Source organism: Erinaceus europaeus, chromosome 5 (assembly GCF_950295315.1).
Source record: "Erinaceus europaeus chromosome 5, mEriEur2.1, whole genome shotgun sequence".
NCBI lineage: Eukaryota > Metazoa > Chordata > Mammalia > Eulipotyphla > Erinaceidae > Erinaceus > Erinaceus europaeus.
The window spans coordinates 45,995,779-46,021,745 of NC_080166.1; the positions used below are offsets into that span (position 1 = coordinate 45,995,779).

Sequence of the window (25,967 nt, forward strand, 5' to 3'; positions counted from 1 at the left end):
GAGCAGTGGATTTGTAGTGCTGGCACAGAGTCCCAGCGATGACCCTGGAGGCAAAAAAAAAAAGACAGAAATCATGCTGGCAAGGATGAAGAAAGAAACCCTCTACACTGTGGGTGGGACTGTATATTGGCTCAGTCACTGCAGAGAACTGTATGGAGATCACTCAAAACATTAAAAATGAGCCTGCCGGGATTCTGGAGGTAGCTGAGCCGGTTAAGCGCACGTGGAGCGAAGTGCAAGGGCAGGCTTAAGGATCCCAGCTCGCGCCCAGGGCTCACCACCTGCAGGGAAGTCACTTCACAGGCGGTGAAGCAGGTCTGCTGGTGTCTTTTTCTCCCCCTCTCTGTCTTCTCCTCCTCTCTCCATTTCTCTCTGTCCTATCTAACAATGATGACATCATCAACAACAATAACTACAATCATAAAAAACAAGGGCAACAAAAGGGAAAATAAATATTAAAAAAAATTTTAATAAGCCTGCCATATTATCACCCAGCATTCCATTCCTAGCTATCTACCCAAAGACTACACACCACATATCCTAAGAGATTTATGTACATCTATGACAGGACGACAGCATGGTTTGTAATAATCAAAATTACCATGACCAGGTGGTACTCCCAGATGAGCGTATGTGTTACAATACACAAGGATCCCGGTTCAGGGTGGGGGTAGATAGCATAATGGTTATGCAAAGAGACTCTCATGCCTGAGGCTCTAAAGTCCCAGATTCAATACCCCACACCACCATAAGCCAGAGCTGAGCAGTGCTCTATTTAAAAAAAAAAAAAAAAAAAAAATCCTGATTTAAGCCCTCACCCCCCACCTGCAGTTGGGAAAGTTTTGGGAGCGGTGAAGTAGCGCTGCAGGTGTCTCTCCGTCTCTCTCCCTCTCTATCAACCCCTTCCTTCTTGATTTTCTGGCTGTCTCTATCCAATAAATAAATACATAAATATAAAATTTAGTCAAAAAAATATATATATATACACACCCAAATGTTCAATAACAGAGTAGTTAAGGAAGTCGTAGTACATATACACAATGGAATACAATACAGCTATAAGAAACAAAGAAATCATCTCTTTTACTACTATATGGGTAGAATTAGAGGGGATCACATCGACCAAAATAGCCCAGCAATAGGACAAAATAGTCCAGCAATAGGATCTCACTCATAGTTGGGGACCTCTAGTCCTATGACAAGAGCAAGATGATAATGTATTGGGAAGGTACATGTACTGACACCTATCTGGGGAAATGTAGGCATGTTTTCTTATGACAATAATTCTGTAATTCAACATTTCCTCGATAAAGTGATACTGAAGTTGAAAAAATGCAAAATAGTGCTAGTTTAGCTTTCTGTTGGAAACTGAAAGTCCTGAGGTTCTAGTGCATACCACTGTAATATACAGTAATATAATATTACTTTATAGCTAGCTACATATACTACACTTGAAAGGCATTAAGCAAATCTTAATCTGTTCCCAACAAAAAAGAAATGGTAATCATGTGATGTGGTAGAGATGACAACTGATTCAACATTGGCGATCATACTGCAATATCTGTGTATCAACTCAACATATCCTGCACCTTAAATGTATCAGTGCTGTATGTCACTTACAAGTGAATAAAGGTGGGGGGATAAGACCTAAAAAGAGACATAAGGGGCTGGATGGTGGCACTAGGCTGAGCGCACATTACAATGTGCAAGAACCTGGGTTCAAGCCTGCACCTGCAGGGGGAAAGCTTTACAAGTGGTGAAGCAGTGTTGCAGGTATCTGTCTCTGTCCCTATCTCCCCCTTCCCTCTCAATTTCTGGCTGTCTCTATCCAATAAATAAATAAAGATAATAAAAAATTTTAAAAAGAGAGACATAAAAATAATATGAATATTTGGTTTTTCTAAAGTATTTTCTAGGGCTGCAAAATAGCTCATTTGGATAGTACATTACTTTGCCATCATTTGGACCCACACTTGAGTCCTGCCCCCACCTGCACTGCAGCTGATGCAGCGGTTTCCTTCCTTCTCTCTGACTCCCTGTTTCATTCTTTCTGGCTGAGAAAAGTTAGCAAGAAGTGAAGCCCAGAGGTCAGGCGGTGACAAACCTGAGCACTAGCACCAGTTCAAGAATCCCAGTTCGAACCCCCCAGCTCCCCACCTGCAGGGCAGCCACCTTCACAGGCGGTAATGTAGGTCTGCAGGTGTCTCTCTCCCTTTCTATCTCACCTCCCCTCTCAATTTCTCTCTGTCCTACACAATAAAAATGAACAATGGCCACCAGGAGCAGTGGATTTGTAGTGCCTGCACCAAGTCCCAGCTATAAGCCAGGAAGCAAAAAAAAAGGTGAAGCCCCAAGAAATGATAATGTCCTTTTCTTTTTAAAAAAAAAAAAACCTGGAGTCAGGCAGTAGCACAGCGGGTTAAGCAAACATGGCGCAAAGTGCAAGGACCGGTGTAAGAATTCCGGTTCAAGTCCCGGGCTCTCTACCTGCAGGTGAGTCGCTTCACAGGCGGTGAAGCAGGTCTGCAGGTGTCTATCTTTCTCTCCTCCTCTCTATCTCCCCTCCTCTCTCCATTTCTCTCTGTCCTATCTAACAATGACGACATCAATACCAACAAGAATAATAACTACAACAACATTAGAAAAACAAGGGCAACAAAAGGGAAAATAAATATAAAAAAATTTTAAAAAAAAGAAACCCTGTATACTTCAGAACATACTTGGAGAAATGCTATTATGAAGGGAAAATCAATAGATTCAGGAAACCTGGACTTTTTTCCTAATTACACGTATGTGAATAATAAACTAAATGACTGCTCCAAGATTTTACTTCCGTTCCCTCTTCTACTAAATAAAAAGAAAGAAAGAGAAGTGATTACCTGTGCTAAACTGTAAGTTGGTTACTTTCAGTAATAAAGTCTATAAAATAAGGGACCGGGTGGTGGTGCACCTAGTTGAGCACACATGTTACAATGTGCAAGGATCCAGGTTCAAGTCCCCGGTCCTCACCTGCAGGGGGAAAGGTTCATGAGTGATGAAACAGGGTTGCAGGTGTCTCTCTGTCTTTCTCCCCCTCTCTATTTTCCCCTACCCTCTTGATTTCTGGCTATCTCTATTCAATAAAGAAAGATGATTTAAAAATAAATAAATTTTAATTTTACTAGGAGTGTACATAAACACCATTCCCACCACTAAAAGACTGTGACCCATCCCTCCCACCCACTCACACCCCCCACTGTCCCAAGAAGCTGCATGTCTACCCCTCACCACAGGGCTTTTACTTTGGTGCCCTACTTACAATTTGGTCAGGTCCTGCTTTTAGTTTCCCTTTCAGATCTTCTTCCTCAACTTCTGTTGATGAGTGGGATCATACCATACTCATCTTTATCTTTCTGACTTAGCTCACTTAACATAATTCCGTCTAGCTCTGTCCAAGATGGGTCAGAGAAGGTGGGTTCATTGTTCTTGATAGCTGCATAGTATTCCATTGTGTATATATACCACAGCTTTCTCAGCCACTCATCTGGTGTTGGGCACCTGGGTTGCTTCCAGGTTTTAGCTATTATGAATTTCAGGTGGTTCACTTTCTAATAAAGTCCCAAAACCTAGGGATATACACCAGTTTCTGTGAGAGAGAGCATATGTTCACACGTATCCGTAAACTACTGCAAAATATATGCCTGAAAGCAGAAGTGCACTAGAGTTTGCAGTGAGTACCCCCCTAACACTTCCTCTCCTCTGTTCCAAGCTTTGGGTACAGGATTGCTCAACAATTTGTTTGGCTTCGTATGTTAAATCTCTTTTCAGTCACCAGGTTCAAGATGTCATCAGGATGCTGGCCAGGCTTCCCTAGACTGAAGACCCCACCAATGTGTCCTGGAGCTCCACTTCCCCGGAGACCCACCTTACTAGGGAAAGAGAGAGGTAGACTGGGAGTATGGACCGACCAGTCAACGCCCATGTTCAGCGGGGAAGCAATTACAGAAGCCAGACCTTCTACCTTCTGCAACCCACAATGACCCTGGGTCCATGCTCCCAGAGGGATAGAGAATGGGAAAGCTATCAGGGGAGGGGGTGGGAAATGGAGATTGGGTGGTGGGAATTGTGTGGAATTGTACCCCTCCTACCCTATGGTTTTGTTAATTAATGCTTTCTTAAATAAAAAAATAAAATAAATAAATTTAAAAATAAAATCTATAAAATACAAGGAATACATTTTTCTTTTTTTAGCCTTTCATATTCACCAACTTATGTATTTAGACAAAGAAAGGGTAACAAAAAAAATCAATTTAGCATGCTGACACAAGTAAACACAAGGGTACAAACAGGCGCAAAGATCTCTAGGAAACATTTAGTATGTATACCAACTACTTAAGCAGAGAGATAACTATTACAATCAAGTAAAGGATCAAAATAACCTGTGGTCCGGGAGGTGGTACAGTGAACAAAGCATCGGACTCTCAAGCATGAGGTCCTCAGTTCAATCCCCGGCAGCACATGTACCAGAGTGATGTCTGGCTCTTTCTGTCTCCTTCTATGTTTCTCATAAATAAATAAATAAATAAATAAATACTTTAAAAAATAATAACTGTCAATAATACATGTAAGTTTTACTGGGCATCACACTAAGTATTAAGTTCAAGGGAAAGGTTTATAATTAGTATTTTTTTAGAGGTAAATCGAAAGCATTCAAAGTCCAAGAAGCAATTCTCATATGATTAAACACACTTTGAAAAGAAAACTAAGGGTGGGGTAGTAGAACAGACCAACAGCTAATTAAATCAACCCAATGATGTCTGCTTCTCTAACAAAGGGTACTTACTCAGTTTGTCTCTTTTCCCCTCCCATTCTCACTGCCAAACAATTGCAGACTGATTAAATAAAAGTCCTTAGATGGCAATAACAATTCTCTATCCCCTAAGGAAGATTCATCAAAATGCTATTCTAATGCTGGCAATTTATCTCAAACAATGGGAAGAAGTTGAAGGAATAAGGTTTTATTTAAAAGATGGCCCAGAGGAGCTGGCTCACTGGGAGAGCATGTGCCTTGTTGTGTGCAGAGTACAGGTTAAGAGCCTCAATACCACATGAGAGAGCCAGAGCAAAGAGGAAACTGATGCTTCGATATCGCTCCCTCTCTTGCTATCTCAAAGTCTATCTGAATGAAAGAGCAAGCAGGAAGCTGTGAATGTGCAAGGCTCCAGCTCTGCGGAAGCAAAGTTAAAAGATGGGTTAGTTAATTTATAAAATATCAGAATAGTGAGTTGGGCAGTAGTGCACCGGGTTAAGCGTACATGGTGCAAAGCGCAAGGGCAGGCTTAAGGATCCCAGGTTGAGCCCCTGGCTCGCCACCTGCAGGAGGTCACTTTGCAAGTCATGAAGCAGGTCTGCAGGTAACTTTCTCTCCTCCTCTCTGTCTTCCCTTCCTCTCTCTATTTCTCTGTCCTATCCAACAACAACAACAGCTATGAAAACAATAACAACTACAGCAAGCACAACAACAAGGGCAACAAAATGGGAAAAACAGCCTCCAGGAGCAGTGGATTCGTAGTGCAGGCACCAAGCAATAACCCTGGAGGCAAAAAAAAAAAATGAGGTTAGCAGGGCACCCAAAGAATCCATTCGCTGCTGCCAGGATTCTTATCTTTTCCTAGAAAACTAAGGGTAAAGCCATTCTAGTCACAAATAGATATCCCAGTATGCCTTTCAAATGGCATCCAAAATCTCTGGCATGGTGAAATTAAATCAACTTATTCTAGACCAGGTGATGGCCTCAGCAGCAGGTTAAGCGCACATGGCACACATGGTGCAAAGCACAAGGAAAAGCGAAAGGCATAAGGATCCCAGTTCAAGCCCCCGGCTCCCCACCTGCAGGGGAGTCGCTTCACAAGTGGTGAAGGAGGTCTGCCTGCAGGTGTCTATCATTGTCTTCCTCTCTTCTTTCCATTTCTCTCTGTCCTATCCAACAATGACATCAATAACAACAATAATAACTACAACAATAAAAAACAAGAGCAACAAAAGGGAATAAATAAATATCTAAAAAAAACATTAAAATATATATATATTTCCGGGCTGGGGAGATAGCATAATGGTTATGCAAAAGGCTCTCATGCCTAAGGCTCTTAGGTCCCAGGTTCAATCCCTAGCCTACCACATACCAGAGCTTAGCAGTGTTCTCTCTCCCTCTCTCTCTCTCTATCTATGTATATATATATATATATATATATATATATAGCTCCCTCCCTCTCTGTTTAAAAATAAATATTTTTCTAAAAAGAGTTCCAAAAAGAAAGGAAGAAAGAAAGAAAGAAAAATATTTCCTAACTCTGAGTATCATTTTCCACTAAAAATAACAAAGGGAAGCTGGAAGGCAAGACTGGGGCATCACATAGTGCTAGGTGCAAGGATATTTTCAAAAGGAAGCAGTATGGCAAAAATAAAATAAACTAGGTGGAAACAGTCTTATATAAAAAACAATTTGAGACTCCAAATAAAGGATAATAGATAATAACCCACTAGTATAATACGTAACCACAAGCAGATGCAAATAGATAAATATCTGACAAGGAACAAAATAATTACATAGCTTTCAAAATATCTAACAAAAATATATATATAGAAGAAGGCAGGCGGTTACAACCTTCATTAACATAACCACTGACTCAGTAACTGGATGACTGAAACTGTCTGCCACCTGAGAGTACTGTAAGAGGAAAGCAAGAAAGCAACATCACTGTTTTGAATAACCTAGCAAGAGATCTAATCAGAAACAACCTAATTAAAATAAAAATTACATACAAATTAAGGGGATATTCTACAAACCAACGAGATTTATATAATCAGTAAAAGTGCCTTCCCCAAACACAGACTGACTGGTCTTCGGTCGAGGGTATACTAGTAGCTGCGCTGCCTTGCTAGAACCTCCAAACAAGCTCTCAAGAAAGTGTTACGGTCAGGAGTGGAGGAGACAGTCTGGTGGCTGGTCATACAGAAAACTTCCATGCCTGAGGCTGGCTCCGACGTACTAGGTTCATTCCCCCACACCATCCTAAGCCAGAGCGGAGTAGGGCTCGAGTGTTAAGGTCTTGCAAGTAAAAACAGAACTTCTTCTAGATTCAATGAGACTGAAGAAGCATGGCAACCAAATGTAATACATGATTCCAAAGTAAATGCTCTTGCTCTAGATGACAATGGGGCAGCCAGTGAGATTTAAATGTTAGTCAGGGATTCCTGCTAACTTTCTAATTTGGTGATTAAGGTGATTATGTCAAAAAATGCCCTTATTTAGTAAAAGCTGGGGTGCTACGGCATTAAGTGAACAATTTACTGTCGAATGACTACAAAACAAAGTATTTTTTTTGTACTATCTTTCCAACTTTTGTTTGTCTTTGTCACAAATTTTAAAATCTGAAGGAATTACAAAAAAAATCTATAGTAATAATAATAATAATTATTATTATAATAAACCTCAGAGGACTAACTCTACAGGTGAAAAAAGAAAGGAATTTGTACAGAATACAACAATGGACTGGGGGCTGGGAGATGGCAGTGGATAAAGTAAGCGAGAGATCCAGAGTTCCATCCCCAGCAGCACATGTGCCAGGGTGATGCTCTAGTTCTCCTTTTATTTATTTATTTCTTAATTTTACCAGAGCACTAATCAGGTCTGGCTCATGGTGGTGGTGGTGGGACTCAATCTGAGACTTCAGAGCCTCCGGCATGAGAGTCTCTTTACATAACCATTATGTTATCTACCCCCACTCATGATGCTGTAGTTCTCTCATAAATACTTTTTTTTTTTAAGAAATCTATCTATTTATTTATTTATTTACTTACTTACTTACTTACTTATTCCCTTTTGGTGCCCTTGATTTTTTTTTATTGTTGTAGTTATTGTTGTTGATGGTGACGTTGTTGGATAGGTCAGAGAGAAATGGAGAGAGGAGGGGAAGACAGACAGGGGGAGAGAAAGACAGATACCTGCAGACCTGCTTCACCACTTGTGAAGTGACTCCCCTGCAGGTAGGGAGCCGGGTGCTTGAACCGGGGTTCTTGTGCTTTGCGCCACCTGCGCTTAACCCATTGTGCTATCGCCTGACTCCCTCATAAATATCTTTTTAAAAAATGGATTTGGGGAACGAAAACTACAAAACAAGGAATCTAAGAAATGTTATGCATAATTTAATTCAGTCCCTGAGCCTACATATGCTAGAGCAGTCTGGCTGAACTCTCTCTTATAAAATAAACTTTTTAAAAATTTATTTATGGGGGCAGTATGTTGGAGAGAGAGACAACACCAGAGTGGTACATGCCACATCCAGTATCAAACTTAGGATTTCACACACAAAACAAGCACTAAAAAAATTATCTCCAAAAAGAACGTTTTTTTAGCAAGAACAATGGGTAAAAGTGTGTATTGGAGAAGTCGGCCAGGTAAGAAATCACAGCAGAACACCTGCAGTATTAAGGTCTCCAGTACAATTTTCTATACTACGGGTATTGTAATTGTGAAAATACGGGAATATTACCTCCTCAGGGACAGGAAAAACTTGTAAACTCAAGCTACCCCCATATCTTAAAGGAGAAACCAATTAGCTAACCATGCCACAGTTAGCAGAACAGGGAGTGACTTAGGCTAGGGATATGTATTTAAATGCCCAATACAGTACAGTGTGCACTACAAGGTACATTTTAACCACCAGGAGAAATATACACTTGAAGAAAAGCCAAAAGTATGATGGATATATCAAACATAAAATAATCAAACCTCCTCTATTGGTGATACTTTCTTCTGTTGTTAGTAGAGGAAATGGGAGATAATTTTTAAATAATAAGTATCTCAGATTCAAGAGATTACACACAGATGAAAAATACAAACTAAACGGCCTGGAGGAGATAGCATAGTAACTTGCACAACACTTTCATGGCTAAAGCACCAGAGGCCCCAGGTTTAATACCTGGCACCACAATATACAAGAGCTGAGCAGTGACTAGGAAAGATAGATAGGTAGACAGACAGACAGACAGATAGATATCTCCCATGAAAACGCAACATTTCTTTATTTATTTACTTATTTATTTCTTTTTTACCAGACCACTGCTCAGCTCTGGTTTACGGTAGACGGAGGGATTGAACCTGGGACTCCAAAGCCTCAGGCATGAGAGTCTCTTTGCATTAACTAGTATGCTATCTCCCCTACCCTAAAAAGCAACATTTCTTAGAAATTCCTATCCCTACCCAACAAGAAATTAATAAAATAACTGAAATAAGCTGAAACATCAAATCTCAGGCCTCTCACATATTGCAGTACCAGAACACTAGGGAGGGGGAAAAAAAAAAGAAAAAGAAAAAAAAATCAAAGGATGCAACAAATGTTCCATAAATCCCATGGCCAGGGAAGTGGTACAGCGTTAGAGTCCCAAATATGAGGTCCTGAGTAATGTCTGCTTCTCTCTCTTATCTTTCAAATAAATAAATAAAATCTGTAGGGTGGGTAGAGAAATTCCATCCATAGATCCCAATATCCACTTAAATCCTCAAAGTGTGTCCCTGGAAGTCCTGAGATAATTTCAAAAAATATTCCAGGTCAAAACTATCAATATTTTCTGTGAGGCTGGGTGGTGGCACACTTGGTTGAGTGCACATGTATGTTACAGTGCCCAAAGACCTAGGTTCAAACCCCTGGTCCCCACTTGCAGGGGGAAAGCTTCACAAATGGTGAAGCAGGGCTGCAGGTGTCTCTCTGTCTCCCTCTCTATCTCCTCCTTCCTCTCAAATTCTGGCTGTCTCTATCCAATAAATAAATAAACATTAACAAAAGTTTTTGAAAAACTATGAATATTTTCATAGTAGTATAGAATTTGTCCATTCCCAATATAAACTGAGTTCAGTGATATAAAAGCAATGACAGGAAAAACTGCTAGTACCTAACTCAAAGCAATGCAGAGGCTCCAGGCTTTACTAAGCACTACTATAGGTTTCTAGATTTCTTTTTGAATGTCACTGTGCCAAAAGGTGTCTCAGCAGAAGGCATGCATCATGTACAAATCATAAATGGCAAAAAGTGTCTTGGGTATGTGTGTATCCTTCACATTAAGGAAACAATGTATATAAACATATTCAATGAAGTAATTGCTAGTGATCAAGTACATGCTTCACATGCATGAAGTGCTGGGTTCAATTCCTGACACCAAAAAGGGAGAGTAGCAAATGAAGCAGTAAAATGTTTTTCTTTGAATCTCAACTCTTCAACATGCAACTTTTTCACATTCTGTGTAAAGAGATAACAATTGGGGGGGGGGGCGGTAGCACAGCGGGTTAAGCGCACATGGCACAAAGCACAAGGACCAGTGTAAGGATCCGGTTCAAGCCCCTGGCTCCCCACCTGCAAGGAGGGGGTCGCTTCACAAGTAGAGCAGGTCTGCAGGTGTCTTATCTTTCCCTCTCTGTCTTCCCCTCCTCTCTTAATTTCTCTCTGTCCTATCCAATAGCAACAACAATTATAACAATGATGGCTAACAAAAGGAAAAAAAACAACCTCCAGGAGCAGTGGATTTGTAGTGCAGGCACCGAGCCCCAGCAATAACCCTGGAGAAAAAAAATATTAAAAAAAAAAAAGATGACAATTTGTGAGGACAGCAGTTGTGTAGCTACTTTAACCTCTCAGTTGAATGAGCCCTGGTTTGTTTTTATGAAAAACTATTTTGACATCAAAGAATGAGAGGCAACAAGTACAGCACATGTTCCTCACCAGACACCCTGTGTTCAATCCCTGGCACCACATATACCAAAGCAGTCGTCTGGTGTACCTTTCTCTCTCACGCACACAAAATAAACATTTACTTTAAGGATTTATTTATTTATTTATTTGGGAGGGGTGGAGGAGGAAACCAGAACATCAGTCTGGTACATGCTATACCTGTAATCAAACTTAGGACCTCTTACTGGAAAGTCAATACCTTATCCACTATGTTAAAAATAAAGTAAGTCGGGAGTCGGGAGGTAGCGCAGCGGGTTAAGCACATGTGGCGCAAAGCGCAAGGACCAGCATAAGGATCCCAGTTCCAGCCCCCAGCTCCCCACCTGTAGGGGGGATTCACTTTACAGGCGGTGAAGAAGGTCTGCAGGTTGTCTTTCTCTCCCCGTCTGTCTTCCCCTCCTCTCTCCATTTCTCTCTGTCCTATCCAACAACGACAACATCAACAACAATAATAACTACAACAATAAAAACAACAAGGGCAACAAAAAGGAAATGAATATTCAAATATATATATGTAAAAATAAATAAATAACATTTTAAAAGTGAGTCTTTAAAGCTGTAGGGGAATAGCATAGCAGTTTACACAATAAACTTTTATCACTGAGGCACCAGAGGTCCAAAGTTTAATTTCTGCTATGACCATAAGGCAGAACCAAGAAATGCTCTGATAAAAAATAAGTAAATCTTGAGGCCAGGCAGTAGCACGCCAGGTAAAGCGCACATAGTGTGAAGCACCAGGATCGGGCAAAGATCCCGGTTCAAGCCCCCAGTTCCCCACTTGCAGGAAGGTCCCTTCACAGTCCGTGAAGCAGGTCTGCAGGTGTCTATATTTCTCTCCCCCCTCAGTTTCACTCTGTGCTTTCCAACAACAACAGCAACAACAATATCAGTGGGAAAAAAATGGCATCCCAGAGCAGTGGATTCATTGTGCAGGCACCAAGCCCCAGAGATAGCCCTGGAGGCAAAAATAAATAAGTAAATCTTTAAAAAAATAAAAATTTTTAAAAAGGATGAATGACAAACTGCAGTTATGTGAACTTAGGAGCCTGCAGACATTTTCTCAAAAATAAATAAGCCTGCAACTCTAAGGGGAAAAGCACTAGTAGTATTTCTTGCTAATAATATAAAAATTAAACTTCCAAGTAAAAAATTAGAATTGTAGGACAGGGGTAGATGGCATATTGGTTATGCAAATAGACTGTCAAGCCTGAGGCTCCAAAGTCCCAGGTTCAATCCCCTGCACCACCATAAACCAGAGCTGATCAGTGCTCTGGTTTAAAAAAAAAAAAAATTAAAATTGTAGAAAATTCTATCAGCTACCCTGACCTTTTATTTATTTGTTTATGCTTTCTGTTTTCTAGATAGAGACAGGGGCAGAGAAAGTAAGAGATCACAGCACTATTGCTTCCTTCAATGTTTTGGGGCCGAGCTTGAACCTGAGTCACATACAGCTCTCCAAGTGAGTTATTTTATCAATCCCATCCTTTACGTGTTAGTTTTTTATTTTTATTTTTCCCAGAAGTCCACTGCTCAACTCTGGTTTATGATGAGGCTGGATTTGAATCTGGCACTTCGGAGTCTAAGACATTAAAGTCTTTTTGCATAACTACTATGCTCTCTCCATAACCACACCAATGTTGACAGTTTCACAATACTTTTCTGATGAGATTAGTGGTGGTTTAAAGGAATTTTTTGTTGTTTTTGCTTGCTACTGTTTAATAAAACATCAACATTTGCAAAAAATGTGTATAATTCAATGAGCCAAAATTCTCAAGATCATAAAATGGGTAAGAGATTCATCCCAGAGAACTCCACTTTTCGAAGTTATTCTAACTTCGTCTAATTTACCTATCCTGTACCTTCATGAAACATCATGCATCATAACTTGGTTATGTTGCCAATGTCTAACCCCTTTCTCCTCCTTCCTAGTACACCATTAAAGGTGGGAATAAAGAAATCAATAAATAAAGAAATTAATGGGCTAGTGAAAATAGCTTACCTGGACAGGTTGCTGCGCCCCCATGTGTGTGACCCAGGTTCGAACCCAGCCACCACTACATTAATTAAGCTTCAATGCTGTGATACCTTTCTCTACCTCTTCCTCTCCCTCTCTCTGAATAGGACATCACTGTGCATGAAACCCCTGACATTATTACACTGATTACCTTTTGATTATGTTCTAGTTTTTAAATTGCACAATATATAAGTAAAGTATCCTTTCATCATCTTAGTTTTTAGATATTATTTTCTATTACTTCAACACTTTCACTTATAAAAGGTCAGCAAGGCATAATTCCAATGGTGCCCGGCACAAAATTTGACATTCTAAGAACAAAGTGAGGGAGCTGGGCAGTAACACATGGGTTAAGCGCACATGGCGCAAAGTGCAATGACCAGCTTAAGGATCCCAGTTCGAGCCCCCGGCTCCCCATCTGCAGGAGGGTCACTTCACAGGCGGTGAAGCAGGTCTGCAGGTATCTATCTTTCTCTCCCCCTGTCTTCCTCTCTCCATTTCTCTGTCCTATCCAACAATGACGACAATAATTAATAACTACTACAACAATAAAACAAGGGCAATAAAAGAGAATAAATAAATATTTTTAAAAAAGAAAAAGAACAAAATGAGTGGCAGAGTTCCACTGTGCCTATTCCATTGAAATTGAAAAGGCAATTTCAATATTTCGGAGGCATAGATAGAGAAGACAACTAACTTGAAAGACAGGTCAAAAAGGAAAGAAAGAAAATTGGAGAGGATCAGGCAGGGGTAGATAGCATAAGTTATTCAGAGGGAACCAGGCGGTAGCGCAGCGGGTTAAGCGCAAGTGGCGCAAAGTGCAAGGACCGGCATAAGGATCCCAGTTCAAGCCCCTGGCTCCCCACCTGCAGGGGAGTCACTTCACAAGGGGTAAAGCAGGTCTGCAGGTGTCTATCTTTCTCTCCCCCTTTTCTGTCTTCTCCTCCTCTCTCCATTTCTCTCTGTCCTAACAACAACGACGACATCAATACAACAACAATAAAAAACAACAAGGGCAACAAAAGGGAAAATAAATAAATATTTTTTTAAATTTTAAAAACTAAAAAAAAAATTGGACTGTTAAGCATTAAGTTCCAAGACACAGTGATGCTCTGGTCCCCTCTCACTTCCTCTTCCGTGTGTGTGTGTGTGTGTGTGTGTGTGTGTGTGTGTGTGTGTGTGTGTGTGTGTAAATAAACTGAATGCAAACAAGAAATTAGACTAGTGGCTGTAGAAATGGCTCAAGGGCTAGAGTATGTTTTACAAACCTCAAAGCCCAGGTTCATCACCAGCAACACATACAGCCAGACAGATGCTCTAGGAGGGAGGTGTTGTGTGTGTGTGCTTGGTAGGGCATATGTTTTTCCATGTGTAAGGCTAGGATTTTCACCCTGGAAGCCCATGGAGTTACAAGGTACCAAGGAAAGCTTTGGTACTGTGGTGTCTAGTCTCTTTCTGAAATAAAAAGAATGAATTAAGAAGCGGGTTAAGAGCAAAAGCGCAAGGACTCCTGCGGGGATCCAGTTCTAGCAGCAGATTCCCCACCTACAGGGGGGTCACTTCACAAGCGGTGAAGCAGGTCTGCAGGTGTCTGTCTTTCTCTCTGTCTGTCTTCCCCTCCTCTCTCGATTTCTCTGTCCTATCCAACAACAATGACAGCAATAACAACAATAATAACAACAAACAATGATAAATAAGGGTAACAGAAGGAAAAAATTGGCCTCCAGGAGCAGTGGATTCCTAGTGCAGGCACCAAGCCCCAACAATATCCCCGGAGGCAAAAAAAAAAAAAAAAAAAGAATGGGAAGGAGTCAGTAATAATAATAATGGCAGTTAGGAAGGCAGCTTAGCTGGCAGAATGCAGGGCTTGCAGGTCTGAGGCTCCCTATTCAAACCCTGGCACTGTATAAATGGAAGTGGTGATCTGGATTATTTTTTTCTCTCTCATATGTGAAACTGTCTCTTATTCTCAAGTAAAGTAAATTAAACAAACAAACAAAAAAATGGTAAACCAGTAAAACAGTTCACTTGAATCGCTTTGTCATTGTGTGATTCAGGTTCAAGTCCAGCCCCCACTGCATCAAAGGAAACTCTGGTACCGTGGTCTCTTTCACTGTCTCTGTTTCTGTCTTTAAAAAAAAAAGTGGCCTAGGAAGTGGCACAGTAAGGCCTTAGATTCTTTTTTATTTTTTTTATTTATTCCCTTTTGTTGCTCTTGTTGTTTTACTGTTGTAGTTATTATTGTTGTAGTTGTTGGATAGGACAGAGAGAAATGGAGAGAAGAGGGGAAGACAGAGAAGGCGAGAGAAAGATAGACACCTGCAGACCTGCTTAACGGCTTATGAAGCAACTCCCCCGCAGGTGGGGAGCCGGGCGCTCAAACAGGGATCCTTATGCCTGTCCTTGCACTTTGAGCCACCTGTGCTTTACCCACTGCACTACCACCAGACTCCCAGGTGTTAGATTCTTAAGTATGAGGTTCTGAGTTCAACCCCTGAAGCACATGTGCCAGAGTGATACCTGCTTTCCTCTCTCTCTCCACCCTCCATTAATAAATCTTTTTTTAAATTTTTATTGTTGTTAAAGCTGTTGTTATTGTTGGATAGGACAGAGAAATGGAGAGAGGAGGGGAAGACAGAGAGGGGGAGAGAAAGACACCTGCAGACCTGTTTCACCGCTCGCAAAAGCGACTCCCCTGCAGGTGGGGAGCCAGGGGCTCGAACCGGCATCTCTTACTCTGGTCCTTGTGCTTTGCGCCAAGTGTGCTGAACCCACTGAGCTACAACCCGGCCCCCAATCTTTAAAAAAATAAACGGAGCGGCCAGGTGGTGGCGCACTTCGTTGAGCATACATATTACAATGTTCAAGGACCCAGGTTCAAGCCCCCGGTTCCCACCTGCAAGGGGAAAGCTTTGCAAGTGGTAAAGCAGGGCTACAGGTGTCTCTCTCTACCTCTCTCCCTTCCTACCACCCCCTTCCCTCTCAATTTCTGGGAGTCTCTACCCAATAAATAAATACAGATTTAAAAATAAATAAAAATAAATGGAAGTGGGGTTCAGGCAGTAGCACAGCAGGTTAAAGCGCAAGACCCAGACCATCATGAGGAGCCTGGTTCCAGCCCCCGCTCCCCACCTGCAGGGAAGTCACTTCACAAGCAGTGAAGCAGAGCTGTAGGTGTCTTTCCCCCCTCTCTCTTCCCCTCCTTTCTCGTTTTCTCTGTCCTATTCAACAACAACAGCAACAATAACAATAACAAGGGCAACAAAATGGGAAAAATGGCCTCCAGGAGCAGTGGATTCCTAGTACAGGCAGTGAGCCCCAGCGATAACTCTGTAGGCAAAAATACATAAATGAATAAATACTAAAAAATAAATGGAATTGACTGATGAAATAATCTTTGAATGTGAATATGAAATAATTCATATTCCACAGTGTTTTAGGAGGTATTTAGTATTCAAGTAATCTAGTAAAATAAGGGAAGGGCAAAATATAATTAAGAAACAATAGTTTAGCACGCAGAAAATAGGGGAAATAAATGAAACTATCCAAGTAGAAAGCTAAATGAATTGTTAATGAAAGCTGAATAGCTAGACTTTTTTTCCCCTCTTAGGATTAGGAAATGTAAGACAGAAAAAGCCAAAAGATAAATCCAAAAAAAATGGGTGCTATATACATCAGGTTTTAATGATGGCAGGCATCTAGATGATAAAGGCAAGAAACAAATCATGTAGAATGAAACAGAAAAATCAGGAGGCACACGTTCTGAGCTTATATCCTCAGAAAATTCAGACACACATACTGCAGAGCATAATTTGTGTACACATTTTTCTATGACAAAAGTAAACTGCATTCAAAAACAGGCCAATTTATTGTGAACAGCTAAAAGCCGGTACCATAAACACTGCCAGGAAAGGTATAGAACAAGACACGGACAGTTTGTAACCCAGGTGTGCCCAAGGGCGAGGGAGGAAAAAAAAAAAAACTTAAAAAAGCAGGTAGCCGACAGAGAATTGAGTACATAGGAGTCAAATGAAAATGTAAGCAACAACGTGTATTTAAAGAGAATCTAGATAACAATTAAAAAAAAAAAATGAGGCTAGCTGACCACACATTACTAAGCAGCCCAGCCCCTACCTGCAGGTAAAGTGATGCTGAAGTGTCTTTGTCACTATCTCTCCCTCCTCTATAAAATAAAAATAATGAATTTAAAAAAAAGAGGAAAGAAAATTACTTTGCTAGCCAACATCAGTCAAACTCTCACAATCCCAAACTCAGTGAACATCGCCAAAACAGCATAAACTCTATATCATGTTAACTATAAAAAATTATTTTTTTTAGGACTGGGGTAGATAGCAAAATGGTTATACAAAGAGACTCTTGTGCCTGAGGCTCTGAAGTCCTAGGTTTAATCTCCTGCACCACCGTAAACCAGAGCTGAACAGTGAGTGGCTTGTTAAAATAAATAAATAAATAAATATTTTAAATAAAATCCTAACTACCTACCTAATTTCCTGAAAAAAATAAAGTATGTTTCCTAAAGCATGGTACAGTTTACTACCAACAGTCCAGTACTGCCATCTCTAAAATAACTTTAGAGAATGTCATTATTGTTACTACCTCCTCAAGAAATAACATGCTTTAGGAACTGGGTTTCCCTGTTTGAACCTCCAGAAGCTTTTCATACATCAAATTTGCAAAAAGCTTGATCACAAGCAGCAAGGTAGTATAACTGTGTGCTTGAATTAATTAGTGTCAAAGCATCAAATTTATCACTGTTGAGAACTCCTAAGTACTTTAAGTACTCAAGTATTTTTTGAGATATAACCACTTTAAAAATAATCTAAATTTAATCAGTGATAATCCAAAAAATACTAAAATACACAAGAAGTTATTTAAATACATCATCATTTTAAAAACTTGTTTTCAAGCCATTGTCATGTTTTAAATAAGACGCTGAAAATATTTACAAAGTCTGACAACAGTAAAAAGCCTTAAAAAAGCGGAGTGGTGGTGTACCTGGTTGAGCACACATGTTACAGAGCACAAGGACCCGGGTTCAAGCCTCCCCCCCCACACCTGCAGTGGGAAAGCTTTGCGAGTGATGAATCAGGGCTGCAGGTGTCTATTTCTCTCCCTATCAATCCTTCCCTCTCAATTTCTGGCTGTCTCTATCCAATAAAGAAAGATTTAAAAAAAGTTTAAAGATTAAAAAAAAAAATTCACTAGGCTAACTCAGCGCTAACAAAATTCTAAACATAGCAAAGCAAAAATTGCCTTTTTGAGGAAAAAAAAGGAATCAAAGACAACTAGGAAGGAGAATATCTCAGTTTTTAAAGCGTGTGAATCTAAAGAAACAAAAATCAAAGAACTGTATCTAAATAACAGTGATTTCAATAATTTTACATGTAGATACCTACCAACAGGGAAACATCATTGCAAAGTGACACATTAAAAAAAAAAAAAAAGTACTTGGGCATCGGGCGGTAGTGCACTGGGTTGAGCGCAGGTGGCGCAAAGCGCAGGAACAGGCGTAAAGCTCCCGGTTCGAGCCCCCGGCTCCCTACCTGCAGGGGAGTCGCTTCACAGGCGGTGAAGCAGGTCTGCAGGTGTCTTATCTTTCTCTCACCCTGTCTTCCCCTCCTCTCTCCATTTCTCTCTGTCCTATCCAACAACAACTTCATCAATAACAAGAACAGTAATAACTACAACAACAATAAAAAGCAAGGGCAACAAAAGGGAATAAAATTTTTTTTAAGTTTGCTTAAAAAAAAAAAGCACTTAAAACGCTTCTGAAAATTAGATTTTGCTCTTCAAAACCAATTTTCCCTCGTCTTTGAACTAAAGAAAGTCAGTTATCTCTCTTGAGGTAATACAGGCAAACAAAACATCAACTTGTAATAAAGATGTACCTGTCAAAAGACTAGCATACTTATTAATCCAAAAGCACAGTATTCTTTGGTGGTGGGTGTGGTGTGGAGCTCTGTAAACTTGTAAGCCATTATGAAATCACTAATAAAAAGTAAATTTTTAAAAAGTGTCTTTTTTCACCCTTCTTGAACACAAAAGTACTTGGGATACACTAAATTATAAAAAATAAAAAAAAAAAAGATACATGCACGAAGAGAGAAGAGAGGATAAGAGAAACTTAAACTGCTTGTTTGCTGCGACCAAAACGAGTTTGGCCTCTAAAGGCTGCTTACTGATTGGCTCACAAGTGTTTATAACTCAGAGTAGTGGAATGTCTCCCATGCTGCACTCATTCCTGCTCCCAGAGTGGGTTCCTATCATTTATTACGCAAAAACACCCAAAACATTTGGGCCAACACAAAAAATGTAAATATTGCATTATTCAAGAAGCACAGCTGTTTATCACCATCAACTCAATTCCCATTAAAAAATCGTTTCAAGGGTGTTTCTTCTTCTCTTCCATCCATCCACACACTTCTGTCTGAGTTGGGGGAGGGGAGAACTACTAACAAGTCAAAACTACTCAGAGGTGGTTTTTGTCTGCTTGCTTGCTTGCTTGCTTGCTTGCCAGTTTGTAACTATCCTTTTAATGCTCTCTCTTTAGCCAGAAATGTATTCCCTTTTTTTCTTCCTGGTAGATCAACTACAGGGAAAACCCAGCATAGAAGTGTTAAAAGGTTCTGCAGAAAACAAACAGAAAAAGTCACGGGAGAAATACATTCCTCGAGAAAAACGACTAGTAATGGCCAAAGTTTCCGTTTATAAACCTCACTGAAATATATTTCCACAAGTCGGAACTAAAAAATGAAGCTCTCTCTAGGCGACCGACGTGCAAGTCAAACACCCCGTATAGACACAGTATAAACAAATGAATGTGGCAGCCATCTCGGCAGATGACTCGCTGCGGAGACCTAACTTTCTACCAAAACAAAAGCTGCCAGGTTCAGCCACCGAATAAACTGTCTGTATTCCAGGACACTCAGACCTCTCAGCTGGCACTGAACAAAAGCCCTTTTCTTCCGATAAAACTTTTCGTCCCACCGCGATCTTACCGCCTCTACAGGGGTCCAGAGGGTGGGCAGACGGGGGAGGAATCAGTTCTTCCAAAAAAGAACATTTGACGTTAGGAAAAAGAATTCCAAGCAAGTGAGGGGAGGGGAGGGGAGGGGAGGGGAGGGGAGGGGAGGGGAGGGGAGGGGAGGAGGGAGGGAGGAGGGGGGTAGAGGTGTTAGTGGCGGAGGAGCCTCTCTTTTCTGACTCAGGAGCTTGACTTCTCGACACTTTGGGGCGAAAATTACCTTCCGGCCGGCCGGAGTCTCAGGGCAGCTCTCTCAAGGCTTCGCCTGACATGATTTCCTTCCTTCGTCGGTCACTCGCGATCCGGGCGAACTTCTTCTCCCCCCGGGAGGGCGGGCGGCTGTGCGGCGGCCCCCGCCGCAGTGGCTCCGATGGGGGATGCGGAGCGGGAGGGGCTTCTGCTCTTGAGTTTTGCAAGAGTTTCCCAGCCCCGACTCGGGTCTCCGCCGAATATTACCAAAAAAAAAAAAAAAACTTTTCACTCGTGACACCGCCCGGAATTACCGTGCGAAACTCACTTCCTGCCTCGGCGAGAAGCAGGATCCAGCTCGGTCCAGGGGAACCCGGAAAACCAGCTCCGCGCGCCCCGGAGGGGGAGGGCGGAGGCGGGGGTGTCCGCCGACAGGCTCCGGCTCCGGCCCCCGCGGACCGGCGCGCCACGCACACCCGACGGCGCCCGAAGCCCCGCGGCCCAGGTAGAGAAGCCACCGGGGCGCGGGGCGAGCCTCGGCCGCGCTAGGCCGCCACCTCCTCGCCGCCGCCCCCGGAGCCGGGCGGCGAGGTTATTGTCTCGAGAGCGCCTGCCGCGCCCTTCGCTCGCGCCGCCGCCGCCGCCGCAGTCGGCCCGCAGGCTCGATGGCTGCCCGCTCTCCCGGCCGTCCGTCGGGTCGTCCGTCCTTCCGTCCGTCCCTCCCCGCCTTCTCTACTAGTCCTCGAGCCTTCTGCTCCCCCCCGCGCCTTTCCCACCGCCGTCCCTTGGCTCCCCTCCGCGCTCTTCTCCCCCAGCGGCGGCGGCTCCCTGAGGGAGCGCAGGGGCCGGGGGCGGCCGGCGACCCGGCGTCCTCACGAGCCGGCGGGGCCTCGGCAGGGGCCTCGGCTGCGTCCCGCGCCGCCGCGCCACATTCACCCGCGCGCGAGACTGCGAGGGGAGGGGAGGAGACGGAGCTGAGAGAAAGGAGGAGGAAGGGGGCCGAGGCCGAGGGGGGTTTACTGCCTCACAGGCCGCGACAGCAACAGCGCCACCGCCCCGCCGGCCTGGGCGAGGAGGCTGCGCGCGGCGGTTTCGCGGAGGGGCGGGGCGGCCTCCCGCCGGCTTCGCCCCTACGACCCACAGCCCGGCTGCAGGCCGGCGCGAGCCAGTCACGGCGCGCGGGGGGCGGTGCGGGCCGGGGGCCGGCGGCCGGGGGGCGGGGCCGGCGGCGGCCGGGGCTTCGCGTGCGAGGCGGGGCTTGAGGCCCGCGCCCGCACCGGCACGGAGAGGCCTCGCCCCCGGCTCTCCCGTCGCCGGCACCTGGCCGGCCGACCCCGCGGCCCCGAGCCCCCACCCAGGTCTGTGCGGCCCGGGAGCGAGGGAGTTTCTTTGTGTCCCCGCAAGCGGCGCGAAGAGTTCACAGCCGGCCTCGATCTGAAGGCTGCAGGTATCGGTCTCAAGTGCAGCGCTCCAACTTCCTCTGATGGCGCGCTCGGTTCGCAGGAAACCGCAGCCGCAGGTCGGCAGGGGGTTCCCACGCCGGCCCGGGGCCTCGAGCTCGCTCCCAGCAGAGCCGCCGGGGCTCCTCCAGTCCTCAGCCTTGCCCGGGCCGGGAGACAAAGCTGGCGCGGGAAGAGAGAAAAATGGCCCGCGAAACGGCCTCGAGATCGAGCCTTTGTTAAGAGGGAGCGGAGGCTCCGCAGGGGACGTACACGCCGACTGCGCCACAGGCTGCCCGGCCCCAGCGGCTTCGGCGGGCGCGGGCGTTGGGGCACCTCTGGCCCCAGGAGCCACCCGCCCGGGTCCGCGCTCACTGGGTCCGCACGGAAGGCTTCAGGCGCCTCGGCCGCAACGCCGCACAGTTTTCGCAGTTTCTGCTTAAAGCTGGTTAGCAGGCGAGACGGCCTTGTTTTCCCCGGAGATGGAACGTAACAGATACGGAACAGGCCGCTCCCCGCCCCCCCCCCCGTCTCTGCGGTACTTAACCGTGTGCGGGGACGGTAACGAGTCTCGGTATCCCTGCAGTCGCGGCTTCAGTTCTTCCGTCTGTGTTTCCCAACGATAATTATTTATTACCAAGTTTAAATAAAGAGCCGTGTGCCCGACAGAAGAGTCTTGGCTTCCATCCAAAGGCAGGAGCTCACAAAGTCTATCCAAGTAGTCCTTACCTACGTGGGTTTTATGCTAGTGACAAATACTTCAAATACCTCCTCGGATAGCCACGACTTGATTCGGAAAGGGGGCATTTCAACCACTTCTGGGATTGCTGGACTTGACACAGGTTTCTCCTTGGCGGAGAGCAGAAGCCCGAATGTTCAGGCTTAGTCAGTACTGAACCAGTGGTAGCAGGAACTAGTAAGCAGGAAGCCGCAGTCAGGTAAACTAGTGGTGATACAAAGTTATTTTCTCCATTTTATGGGGATATGATTGTTAGCCACTATATACAATCTAAAGCTAACATGTTGTACTAGCTATTTTTAACTGTCAACAGAAAGACTTCCTACTTTCAAAAACCAGTAAGAGGGTGATGAGGTTATGTAAAAGACTTCCATGCTGGGACTTCTGAAGTCCCAGGTTCAGTCACCTACACCGCCATAAGCTAGAAATGACCAGTTCTCTGGTAAACAAAAACGAAGAAACCAAAAGAAAAGGAAGAAGAAGGGGAAAAAAGCTATTTTGGAGCTTGATCAGAACTTGGTTGTAATAAGTCTGAACCAAAAGGGTCACTCTGTTAAAACAACGAAAGGTGGAGTGTCTCCTATGACAGTTAAATGTCAGCTAGATTTTGGGATTCTAATGTTGCCTTTGTTCTGAGGTACATTCCAATCTTGTTTAAGTATGGTACCAACAATTCAAATAAATTTATCCTCACCGCAAAATAAATCAGTGAGTACACAAAACCCTGCCAGGTCCTTAGATTAGGAATTATCATGGCCCTGGCTGTTTGTTGTTTGTTTGTTTATCCTTTATTATACAATCTGGCAAGTTACCATTTACCTGAGAAAAAAAAAGTTCCTGTAACAGCTGGGAAAATGTCTCACCTGGCAGAGCTTCAGGTTCCCTGTGAGGTTCCCTGTTCCATCCCCAGCACTCCATGAACCTGACTGTTGCTCTGAAGTCTCTCTCCTCTCTTTGTGTGTCTTAAGTGAAACTTTGATGTGTAAAATTAAAATAAATTCTGAAAAAGAAAAATCCCTCTAGCCAAAAACAACTCCTCCAACTCACCTGAAGTTGTGCCTCTATAGTTTAATCTCTGAATAGTTCCTTTCTCTGGCATAAAGCAATCGTCCTGGGAAAGGTAATATTTTAAGCCGTATTAGTCATTTCTACCTAATTCATCAGATTGTTTCCCCAAAGCAGCTTTTGATAGGAAGGTACATAGAGATAACATGAGTTGATACTGATTAAGTAGGTGAGGGAAATGTGGTTTCATTCCTTGGAGCAATATTGGAAAAGTATTAAAGCATTCCCCATATGATTTTTTTTAAGATTACATATTTATTTATGGAGGTCAGGGAAGAAACTATAAAATCACTCTAGCACAAGCAATGTTGAAAGTTGAACTTGAAGCCTCATACTTTGAAGTACAACAATTTTATCCACTGTGCCAACTCCCAGGCCTCCACATTTGATTGTTAAACAAGTCTTATTAAATGTTAGTCTTACAATGATGGGAACCAGAATGTACTTACCAATATGAGTCATTTTGTCAAATATTTCTTTAATAATCCCTTTATAAACTACCATAAGAAGGAATGCTGTCTCTGTGTTCATAAAGATGGTAAAGTAACAATTATGCTCCACTATTCAGTGGTCAGAAATAGATTCATCTTTGCTATTCATCGCTGACTTAGTTCTAACTATATGAACAACAAATACAGAGATAGCCAACTCTTCCATTTAGTCTTTTTTATTTTTTTTTATTTGTTATTGGATAGAGACATAGAGAAATTGAGAGAGAAGGGGGAGATAGAGAGGAAGAGAGACAGAGAGACGCCTGTAGACCTGCTTCACAGCCTGTGAAGTGACTGCCCTGCAGGTGGGGAGCCCGGGTCTTGAACCAGGATCCTAACTGGTCCTTGAGCTTTGAGCCAGGCGTGCTTAACCCGCTGCACTACCGCCCAACTCCTGTCTTTTTTTTATATATATATATAATTTTTAAATTGTGTTTTAATTTATTATTGGATAGAGATGGAGAAATTGAGAGGAAAGGGGAAAGTAGAGAGGGAGAGAGATCCACGTAATGTGTGCTCAACCACAAAGCATTCCTGTTCCATCCTTTGCAGATTAAGTTTCTTTGAAACTCTTCCCATAGGACCTTGAATGAAATGTAATCAATTTTGACTAAAAAGGTGAATTAAGACTCAACTTTAAACAAATCCTGACTTTTTAAATGAACTCCAGGACCACTTCAGAGAGTAAACTAAAGGGAGGATGGGTGAGTAGATAGTATAATGGTTATGCAAAGAAACTCTTATGCCTGAGGCTCCAAAGTTCCAGGTTCAATCCCCCACCACCACCGATAACCAAAATTGAGCAGCGCTCTGGTTAAAAAAAAAAAAAAGTAAGCTAATAAGTATTTATGGATAGTGTAGCTATTTATGGACTGTATAGCTTTGTGATTCTCTCTGAAAGATAGGGAATTCTTTCTTTGGGATTCCCTTTCCCAATTGCTGGGTTCAGAAAAGGAATTGTTTACTAGAGATAAACCATCAGTCTGAAGGAGCGCCCTAAAGATGGAAACATTCCAGGAGAAAGTACGCAGCATCCACCTTGGGGCTTGGGAATTCATCTCAGTAGAGTGCCAATCCATGTTTTTAAAGCATCTCCTTATCATTTTCCCATAGGAACTCCCCAAGTAGTACTGTGGGGACAAAACTAGCAGAAGAAAAGGGGGGAATTTAAAATGATCAGTCTTACCTATGTTTCTCAGCACTTAGTAAAGAATTGATTTCCTGAAAGCAGTTTCTATCACAGTAGTATTAGAGGAAAAATTAATCATCGGTCTAGAATAGAGTTAGAATGTTAAGTGTAGGAGCATGAGATTGATTAGATCAAAATACATTAAAGTATTTTTAGCAGGAATGGGCTTTCCCATTTTACTTCTAAACAAGCCCCTTGACAATACAAGAAGTCAGAGTGTCTACTGTTTTCTGTTTCTTTTGTTTGTTTGTTTGTTTTTGTTTTTTAAGAAAAAGTGAAAGAGACCAAAGCATCAAAGTACTTCCTTCAGTGCAGTAGGGGTCAGGATCAAAATGTGGGTTGAGCACCTGGCAAAGTAGCACACTATCCAAGGGAGTTATTTTGCCTGTTGTTTATTTATTTACCAGAGTACTGTTCAACTCTGGATTATGGTGGTGCCTGGAATTGAATCAGGAACATTTGTAACCTCAGGCATGGAAGTCTTTCTGTCTAACCCTTATGCTATCTTCCCCTCCCACTTTCCAGTGTCAACTTTTTATCTGCTTGTTTTGTTTTTGCTTATTTGTTTATTTTTAAGATTTATTTATTTAATGACACGAGAACCAAAGTGTCGCTCTGGCATGTGTGATGCCAGGGGCTATTCTCAAAGACCTGATACTTTTAAGCCCAATGCTCTAACCGCTGTGTCACCTCCTGAACAAGAGTGTCAGTTACCTGAAAAAGAAATGTTAATGCTTAAGAGCTAAAATGGGAGCCGGGCAGTAGCGCAGCCCGTTAAGCACAGGTGGCACAAAGCACAAGGACCCGAGTAAGGATCCTGGTTCGAGATCCCGGCTCCCCACCTGCAGGGGTGTCGCTTCACAAGCTGTGAAGCAGGTCTGCAGGTGTCTATCTTTCTCTCCCCATCTGTCTTCCCCTCCTCTCTCCATTTCTGTCCTATCCAATAACGATGACAACAATAATAACTACAACAATAAAACAACAAGGGTGGGCAGGGATAGATAATAGCACAGTGGTTATGCAAAGAGGCTGT

The 25,967-nt window shown here is 43.0% G+C and overlaps 1 protein-coding gene across 5 annotated transcripts in view; it reads right to left on the bottom strand.

Annotated features, from left to right (window-relative positions):
• ERBIN (erbb2 interacting protein) overlaps positions 1-21,047 on the bottom strand; it is a 127,992-nt gene extending 106,945 nt beyond the window's left edge. For 4 of the 5 annotated variants that reach the window (XM_060191272.1, XM_060191271.1, XM_007523491.3 and 1 more), the window contains exon 1: positions 20,043-21,047. The gene's annotated coding sequence lies outside the window, so the exon portion shown is untranslated. Of the gene's footprint in view, positions 1-19,796; positions 19,874-20,042 lie in introns of those variants that run through there. The other variant, XM_060191270.1, reaches the window with a different exon arrangement.
• Between the last annotated feature and the right edge of the window lie 4,920 nt (positions 21,048-25,967).